Consider the following 10,726-nt stretch of genomic DNA (forward strand, 5'->3'; position numbering starts at 1 on the left):
CTTTTTAGGAACATGCTTCGTCAGAGCTGGGGAGGAGGAGTCTGTAAATCCTCCATGAATTCCCCCACGACCGTGGTCATTATGGTAAACGGGGAGGAGTGAGCAGAAGACGTCCATTTATACACTGCTCACAAAAACTTAGGGCACACTCAAAAAACACAATGTAACTCCAAGTCAATCAAATTTCTGGGATATCAGACTGTCCAGTTAGGAAGCCACGCTTATTGTGAATCAGTTTCACTTGGTGTTGTGGAAATTAAACAGACAACAGGTGGAAATGAGCGGCAATAAGCAAGATCACTCCAAAAGAGGAATGGTTTTGCAGGTGGTGACCACAGACCATTTCCCTGTCTTAATCCTTTGTACCGTGTTTTTGGAACACTTTTGCATTTGTCCAGTGTTCTCACCACTAGAGGCATCATGAGGAGCATCTACAACCCACAGAAGCTGCTCAGGGAGTGATGCTCATCCAAAATGGCACGTCCATTCATGCTGTGGCAAGAAGGTTTGCTGTGTCTCCCATGAATGAATGATGTGTGTGTGAATGAATGTATGGTGGTGGTCAGAGGGTCCGTTGGCGCAGACGTGTGTAGTCGCGAAAGCGCTTCTGACAGTCTCCCCCAGGGGAAACTGAAGCTACAAACGTAGCTTTCCACCACCAAGTATGGAGTGAATGTACAATTGTCTCATGTAAAGCGCTTTGTGACTATATGTCTGTGAAAGGCGCTATATAAATAAAGATCTTCTTCTTCTTCTTCTTCTTCTTCTTCCCAGCGCAGTGTCCAGAGCATGGAGGAGATACCAGGAGACAGGCCAGTACACCAGGAGACCTGGGGGGGGGCGACCGAGGTCAACAATCCAGCAGCAGGACCGCTATCTGCTCATTTGTGCACGGAGACACAGGAGAAGCACTGCCCGAGCCCTACAAAATGACCTCCAGAGGGCCACAAATGTGCATGTTGGTCCTCAAACGGTCAGAAACCGACTCCATGAGGGGGGTATGAGGGTGGTATGAGGGGGGTATGAGGGCCCGACGTCCTCAAGTTGGGCCGGTGCTTACTGCCCAACACCGTGCAGCCCGATTGGCATTTGCCCGAGAACACAGCGATTAGCAGATTGGCCAATGGTGCCCTGTGCTCTTCACGGATGAGAGCAGGTTCACCCTGAGCACATGTGACAGACGTGACAGAGTCTGGAGACGCCCTGGAGAACGTTCTGCTGCTGCATCATCCAGCATGACCGGTTTGGTGGTGGGTCAGTGATGGTCTGGGGAGGCATTTCATTGGAGGGCCGCACAGCCCTCCATGTGCGAGCCAGAGGTTCCCTGACTGGCATTGGGGACCGGGATGAGATCCTCAGACCTATTGTAAGACCATATGCTGGTGCTGTGGGCCCTGGGTTCCTTCTGATGCCTGATAATGCCAGGCCACATGTGGCAAGAGTGTGTCAGCAGGTCCTGCATGATGAAGGTATTGATGTTATGGACTGGCCTGCCCGTTCCCCAGACTTAAATCCAATAGAGCACATCTGGGATATCATGTCTCGGTCCATCCATCAACGCCACGTCGCACCACAGACTGTCCAGGAGCTGACTGGACGGGGCCGGACGGGGCCTTTCCGTGTGGAGTTTGCATGCACTCACCGTGTCTGCAAATGATTCCGCCGGGTGTTCCTGTTTCCCCACCACTAACAACATGTACAACAGGCGAATCTGTGAGCGTGAGTGTATGAATGGACGGACTGTTGACACAGATGTGTTCAGTGTCAGACTGTCAGTCTACTCCAGGGGAAACTGTGGTAAACATACATAACCACTGCCAGGTGTGAAGTGAATAGAGAACAAATTCCTTATACTGTGTGAAGCATTTTGGGTGACTTGTGTCACATGTAAAGCTCAATACGATTAGGTTGTATTTGATGTGAAAAGTTTAAGAACCATTGTCGATTGTATAGTTATTTTATCTGTCATGAAACTTGCCATAAGTATTCAACAGTTTAATACTTAGTTTTTTTTCCTTTCAGCCACCACAGGAACCAGGAATGTTTCTCCAGAAGCGACCTCTCTGCACACCAGTCCTGCTCATTGACGAGGATGGCTGCTTCATATGTGCTGGCTCAACTCACATCTCATCTTTTCCAAAATCCAAACTCCAGAAGCCATTCTATACATTATGGCTTACTATTACGTTTTCCACATGGCATACCCCAAATGCATTGCATCCTTGTTGCTAGCACTGCAGACAGAAGTGCTTCAAGATCCCATCACGGACAATGATGCAACTCCTGCCTATACAAAGGCGATGGCAGAGTTTGCAGCTTTTGTTGGGTAGGACACTCACCTTTACAAGGACGTTCTGGAATGCATTTGGTTATTGCAATTTTTTGTTTTGGCAAGAGCATTCTTTCACTCTTTTGTTATAAGGAATATTGTTAAAGAGAGCTATGCATTTTCCAATTATTTGCTAATCATTCAAACTCATCTTAAACTTTGTTGGTTAGAAAACCGTATTAAGAAACATTGTTAATGTGCAATGAGTTTAATGTTTTATAATTAATTAAAAAAAAAAGCTATTTCACAGCAATCTCCTTTTGTAAAATGTATTGTTGATGCTCAAAGCAAGGCTTGCTTAAATCTAGAATCTCTAGCTATGTTAGAATTATAAGATTATTTTGAGATCTGTGGTGCACTAGAAATGAGCATATTTTGGTCTCTGCCTAAATCCTACCAAGCAATATTTACTTAAATCAAGAATAGATTTGCTCAAAATAAGATAAAATGTCTTAAAATAAATACTTGAAACAAGTGTATAAGGCTTAAAACAAGATTTTCAAGATTTTGATTTTTTTTTCTTGTTTTAAGAAAATCTTAATAAGTGCAAATGTCTTACTGCACTGGCAGATAATTTCACTTAAAATAAGACTTTTTTACCCCAAAACAAGATCAATTTTCTTATTTTAAGAAAGGGCTTTTTAGCCCTACACTATGAATAAAGATTGTCATCAAAAAAATCAAATTGATTGACATCTAGGATGTGTTTTTTGAGTGTGCCCTAAGTTTTTGTGAGCAGTGTATATACAGTCTATGGCTCTGATGCACGGCCGCATTAACATCACACTGGGCCTCGGACAAAGCCCCGTCCTTAAGTTGGAAGTAAACCTGACCTACTGACTCCTTTTCATGTTAAACGTCCGAGGGATGTTTCTAGAGATAACTAGTGCTCCTTTGATTTAGTGGCCAAAATCTTTGGGGGGCTTTGGGGGTTAAGAGGTTAAAAGCCTGACTCTAAAACGTTTAATTGTTTCTAAAAATGGTATTTCCTCCTGTGACAACTCAGAGCAGAGAATCATATTTTGAACCACACTGGTTTCTGTTCTATGGACTTTTTCATGAGGTTTGAGCTTCGGGCTTTGAGTAAGGGGCCCTGGAGAACTGTGGGAGCTTGTTGCCTGTATCTCAGGCATCTCCTGTTTAATACATCTATGCACTGAGCCCATAATCCATCACCGACTGCTTCAGCTGCTAGCCGAAAGTGAAGGCTTGTTTCCACTGTTTTGTAGCGTGTCATTCCCACTACTATATAAATAAAGATCTTCTTCTTCTTCTTCTTCTACTGCCTGCAGAGGGGGCTCCAGGTCAACCTTAAAATTCTAACCAGCATGGTCTCCTCTCTGAATAGATTTCCATCTAGAAAAGCCATACAAAGTGTAAAATATCAATGCTGAGGCGCCCAAAAGAATGTTTTTAAACATACATTAATCAGATTGTGACCACTTCAAAGACAAGTCTCTTTGAAAAGCACAACCCGCAGATAATATACAGTTCTGATTATCTGCCAGCTGAACAAAACAGAATCGGGTGAATAACGCGTAGGAAAACCTTTCCAAAACCAATCAAAGCCAAAGTCACAGACACAAATGAAACAAAGGCGGCGGGGCGGGGATGTGAGAACTGCGTGGTGCGTTCGGAGCACGCGGGACAAACGCGACAAACGCGACTCTCGTTTGAATGAGACACTGTCGGATTCTGAACAATGTCTGAGTCTCTCCTCACAGCCAGGCACAAAGGCTGACGAAGAGAAAGTTTCACTAGGAAAGTTTGTGCGGCGCAGGACCCTGTTCTCACTGAGAGGCAGCGGTCGACCCCCAGTCCACCTCAGTCATAGAAGGTTCTCTATGAACTGGAGCCGGTTTGAGCTGGACTCATCCTGAAAGTCACTTTTCTCAGAGTGGTTAAGGAGCACGGTAGATTAGGGTCATATGCTGAGAATATCAGTGTTTAACAATGACGGCTGGTTGTCTTTCAATCAGGGGAGTCTGCTCTTTCCAAGCGTCTGTCCACTCTTTATTTCACGACAATCTGGTCACCCTAAATTAAGCCTAATAATTAGGAGAATATGAAGTACTCCTACATCAGCAACTAAGCCAAGTCCAAACAGTAGCTACAACGCTAACTAGGCTTAAAATGGAACAAAACAACTAGTACTAAACCTGGGACTAAACCAGGTTTACCCTCCACAAAAGTACATTATTTTGAAGCAGCCAGAGAAAACTTGTTTGTAAAAGGCAATATTTACAGTACATCAGTGCACACTAACACTGGAGGGACGGCCTGGGGAAGTGTCTCGCCCAAAGACACAACGACAGCATTCATCGGTCAAAGCTGGAGTCAGGCCGCAGACGAGCGATGGACAGAGCAAGACACGGTCACGAGCCTTTACTTCAGGGGTGCACAAAGTGTGGCCCGGGCTAAATGAAGCCCTCTGAACCAATTGGGGTGAAATCAAATTGGATGTTTTACTGCACTGACCACCGTCTGTGGTCCTCTCCACCTAAAGCTGTGGTTCCAAATAACACGTTTGTATTCCACACGTCTCAGTCACAGTCTACCCAGTACACGCCAGAGTACTGCATAAGGACTGTGGTTGTTGCGGGCGGCGCTCCCACAGATGTGCACCCCGCCATAATGAGTACAATGTGGTCAAATGCTGCCTTTTGGTGGGGTTTATGGAAATATTCAGATCCAACGCAAATACTAGAGGAAAGAAGCAGCTAAAAGACCATCCATTCAGGCTAGCAACATTCTAACGTTATGCTAACACCAGCTAAAGCTATGCTAGCAGCGGATAAATGCTATCATCAGCAAGAAGACAACCATCTCTGCAGCAATCCACCAATCAGGCCTGTATGGTAGAGTAGGTAGGTAGTAGAAGGTCTCTCAGATCATGAGAGACAAAATGACCTGACAAAATTGTTACTCTTTGGAGTGAATGCCAATGGTGGTGGCAGCATCGTGCCAGCGGCAGGAACTGGAGGACTAGTCAGGGTAGAGGGAAAGATGAATGCAGCAATGTACAGGAACATCCGGGATGAAAACCTGCTCCAGAGCAGAGAGCATGAGGACCTTGACAAAACTGAGAATCCAAATTACTGACTGTGGTACACTGGACAAACTGTAGCTTAAACTTTTCAACAAAACTGCTTCACCACTTATCCCAGGTGTGCGATGTTTTTATTGCAGCAGAATTTACAAGCAAGCCTTCCTCACCTGCCAGCGAGATCGATGCTGCCTTTGTTACCGCGGGATTTCGAAATGGGAAAAAGAAACATTTTCAGCTCATGCAAAAAAGCAACTCACACATTCAGCTGTCAACATCTCTGCGCAAACAAATAACACTGCATCCAACTTTTCCAACAGGAGAAAGCCAGACAAGGACTTGGAAATGTTGTTGGCTCCATGAAATATTAAGCACACCCAGGTTTAGCTCCACGGGGTCACATTGATGATAATGGTCGTCTGTCCCAGCTTCTAACATTCAAGACAAAAGTTTGGGAGCCCTTTAAAAAGAGATTTAAATACACAAGTTCCCTTTTACAAAAGTGCTTATTAGAGATCACGACCAATACTATTATAAAAGAGAAATGGCAAACACAATTTCTTGTCCCAAGATATCTCTGGAATAGAACAAGAATCAATCTGTCTGCACCATATGGATGAGGACACACTCGATGGACTGTCCAGCCAGATTACTTTTCCAATCCTTTACAAAGGCGCGCAGTGATTCACAATATTGCACTGACAATTACCATCTTCTGTCAATCAAACAAACAAGTGAACTTATTCTTTAAGATCGGATCTCCCTCTTTTCACATCGGCCGCTACTCTCATAATCTGGGTTCTTGTTTTGTTGCTTTTTCCATCTCCTTTTTGTCGCCTGTTGTGCTGCTTTTGCGTGGAAGCTATGGAAACACACACTAGCATGCCTTAACAGAGTTGTCCAGCTGCTGTAAACCAAACCTGGAATGACTTGTATGTCAGAGCATGTTCTGAACTATCTGAAACTTCATACACATCACTCTACAACAGCTCATGTAAATCTGTGTCTCATCAAAATGATCCACGACGATCCCCAATGTGGGCCTGAGTGTAAATGTGTAAATGTCGTGGAAACTAAGTCCACTCGAGGAAAAATGTGTACTCAAACATCAGCAACGTTAATCACAAATACAGCAACATACAGTGTGTACATTCTGGGCACGAGAGTTAATGAAAAGTTTGTCCAATAAAGTCTCTGAAATACTCTTGACTCTAGAGTGTGTTTATTATTATTATATACCATTCACATGTTGCTCTACACACAAAATATACACACATAACACAAACAATACAACAAAAAATATACAGTACATCCATCCATTTTCTTCCCCTTTATCCGGGGCTGAGCAGAGATGCCCAGACTTCCCGATCCAGTCTGGGCATCTCTGCTTAGTACACCTTAAAGCAGTACTAAGTACTGTGTTTACCTTAATAAATCCTCCCCGTAGTCCCTGTGGGGGTAATACAAGTGTTTATGGGATGATTGGAGGGTCTTTCATCGCCCCCTGGTGTCTGTGGCCAGAAAACCATGTTTGCAACTTGACAGCCACCGGACCGGAGTCACCAATACACACTAATGGAATCACTAAGAAGAAGCTAACATGCTAACGGGCAAAGCTAACTGCGGGCTAGCGTCACTTTAAACAGTATCTACAGCCAAGTTTGAGTGAAAAAAAATATTTCCATTGTAAAATTGGATGTACAATATCCCTCTCTCCCGTCAGTGTAGTATTTACTCTCCAAGACAATTAATAACTTAAAAAATCGTAACTTGCTACGACACCTGTAGTTGCGCTTATGGCCTCTAGGGGCAAGAGTTACTTAGTACTGCTTTAACGTGGTGGGGTTGTTTGAGTGCCCGAATGATCCTCGGAGCTATGTTGTCAGGGGAATTGTCTGGCAAACAGATCCTTGGTGACGGGTCAGACAAAGAGCGGTTCAGAAACCACTATGGACAGAGTATCAACAAGGACTGTGACGTCACCCGGTATGATGCAGCCGGGGCCCCACCCGGGAGCCAGGCCCGGGGCTGGTGGTCGGGCCTTTGCCCACGAGGCCCGCAGAGGGAGCCACAGGGGTCGGGAGCCTCGATGACCCGGTCCACGTACACAGCTTAATATATAAAATATTACACATATTTCTAATGTACACAATTTATTTATATTTATTAGAAAGTAATACAATACATGACACGCAGACACACACACACACACGCACACACATGCACACACACGCACACACGCACGCACGCACACACACACACACACACACACACACACACACACACACAAACACACACACACGCACACAAAAGTCACAATAGAAATTGAGAAAAAAAGTGAACATATGCCATTACATAACAATCATGCAGACAGGCTGAAATGCATTTGTAATGCTATTATAATGAAGTAATAACCGTTTGTATAACACATTTACTTCTGAATGCATCCCATACAGGTCAGATCTGGACTGTGCTTGGGGCGCACATGCACACACTATAGTATGTGGGTTATTTAAGCACAGCCTATGAGCTATAAGGGAACAACAGACAAGGGATCCCAAAGAAGCTAAAGAAATCTCAAAATATTAACAAAACAAAACCTATCCTCTTGGACTCAACCATAAGGACAGATATAACGTTAAGAGAAGAGCTGCACACTACACCATAAAAGATAAAACTGCACACGAGTAAGTAAGTTGTCCTGGACATTTAGTTCAATCATGCATCTCAACACTTCTGTCACATTCCTGTGACACCTGGCTAAAGCTGGAACTGCCGCCAAAGAGGCTAGTGAAATATTTATTCAGTTTCATGACTCGCCTTTGAGTGGACACTTCGGGATGGAAAACACCCACTGTGCCATTATTAAAAGGCATCACTGGCCAGGGATGCAAACCTGGCACATAAAAACCTGGGAGAGCTGACATTTGCCAAAATATGTTCAACAGTTTTTGCATAGTTAATACTTTTAGAGATGCCGGATTGCCCAGTGCCCGAAATGACAGTGTAATCCCAAAGAGGTAACAGAGTAATCTGAGTAATATCAGCATGCATGATTAATAATGCACGTACAGGTGTCTGAGCCCTTGGAACTGGTGGGAATGGATTTGGTGGGGAAGCTCACAGATACAGAATACAGGTGTGTTATGATGATTATCTCACCAAAGGGTCGGAGGTAAAACCCACACAAGAGCAAAGGAGCAGTCGAGGTGGCACAATGTAGCAGACCAGGGCTCAAGACCTGTGATGGTGCTCATTCCTAACTATCCTGCTGTACAAATCACTACTCAGCATATCACCCCCAGACTAATGGCTTGGTGGAAAAACTCAATGGCACCATTCAGCAGTAACTTCTTTTTTTCCCAGCTGTCTTCAAAAATATACAGTGTCTCTCGAAAGTACTAATTCCCCTTGAACTTTTGCACATTTTGTCATGTTTACAACCATACACATAAAGATTTTATTTTGACAAAAAACAGACAAGTGTGAAGTGAAAGCAAAATGATACATGATTCTGTTATTTTTCAAAAAATAGAAAACCAAAAAGTGGGGCGTGCATAAGTATTCATACTTTGTGGAACCCCCTTTTGCTGCAATAACAGCAGCAAGTCTTTTGGGGTCTGACTCTACAAGATTTGCACATGTAGAGACTGACATTTTAGCCCATTCCTCTTTACAAAACAACTCAAGCTGAGAAGATTAGAAGGAGAGCGTTTGTGAACAGCAGTTTTCAGATCTTTCCACAGATTTTCAATAGGATTTAGGTCAGGACTTTGACTGGGCCATTCTAACACATTAATATGTTTTTATTGAACCATTCCATTGTAGATTTATCTTTGTGTTTAGGGTCATTAACTGCGTTTCCATCACTGGACTAAAATGCGCATTTCGAAGTTGCGCATAATTTACGAGTGATGGAAACACCAAATTTCGCATTTAAACTCTTAATTCGCATAAAAAGTTTATCCGCTCGCTTGAGGTGTTTTTTGGTTTGTGCGCATAACTGTTGCGTATTTTGCGAGATGGAAACGCAGTTTGTCGGATAAATGTCATGAAGCGAATAAACAGACGCTGGTGCTAGCGTCGTTTCCATGGTAACATGGCTGCTTATGGAGGGTTTAACGCGCCTTAATGGGATTCTTAACAAAACGCATCAGTTCGTGACATGACACGAGTCACCCTCTGTTCGTGGAGTTCGCAGCGGAGCGTGTCCTTTCGTGATGAGTCGTGGCGCTTCGTAATTCAGCGTGAGGGCATTCGTAGAGCATTCGTACAGCATTCGTACAGCATTCGTTGAGCAGAATCACTGTTTTCACGCACAAAATTGATGGAAACACACGCTACGCCGAAAAGTACTTTTTCGGACCTGCAGCAGCAAAAGGAAAGTCACACAAACTCGGCCAGTCCGCGCTCCAGGCCCGGGACAGCACCTGCCGCCGCCGCTCCTCAGGTGCCGGCTTTTCCTCCTCCTGCGGTCGTTCCTCCTGATGTTTGGGAGCCAGTTCCTGCCACCCCTATTGACCCCCCCGCTGGAGAACCCCACTGTTATATATTTGTCACGATTTTCCCCGCGTTTGTGGGGAAAAAGGGACAGTAAGAAGTGCGCCTTTCCCGCGGTCCCTGAATGCATCTCCCACGCTGCCTCGCACCAAAACAACAGCGCGTGGTTCCAGCAGCTACACCACGGAAAAGTTAAGGCTTATTTACAACCTTAGACACGTAAAGCAAGCGGCGATGGGCGCGGGGCAGGTGAAGACAGGCCTGTGTTTGTGGATTATGAAGTTTTTCCAAATGGAGCTGAGGACAGACCAGACGAGTGAGAATCATGGATAAAGAGGTTAAAGAGCAGCAAGTTCTCCGACGGATCCCCAGAAGATCGAGTGCACAGTGAGTGTAGTGTTTTTATGCTTATTCTGTGAAGTAAAGTCAGCCCAAGTCGTGCAGCTATTGAGCCCAACGAGTCAGGGAGAGCACAGCGGAGCGAGACGTCCCTGCTCCGCCTCCAACCCGGTGTGCGCGGCAGCAATCTTCTCCACATTCGCCCAATTCTTGACAGATTTTTGACAGAACGCGACAATTCCCAATAACACGCTGCAGCTCGCAGCAGTGCGGGACGCATATTCGTGACCGTGCGCAATAATTCGTGCCATTAGGCTAATCGTAACACGCAGTAACAGGTTGCAACAGTTCGTGGCGGCGCGTGAAACCTCTACCCCCAAATCACTCACATTCGTGATCCTCGGCCACGAATGTGGATTCGTGGCATTCGTGACTTGTCGCCGTTATGTGTAAACCCAGCATAAGAAGGACAGGTTTGTGTGGACAGAGGATGAGATTGTGGCCCGGTCTCC

Source organism: Gobius niger (assembly GCF_951799975.1).
Source record: "Gobius niger genome assembly, chromosome: 11".
Classification (NCBI taxonomy): Eukaryota; Metazoa; Chordata; class Actinopteri; order Gobiiformes; family Gobiidae; genus Gobius; species Gobius niger.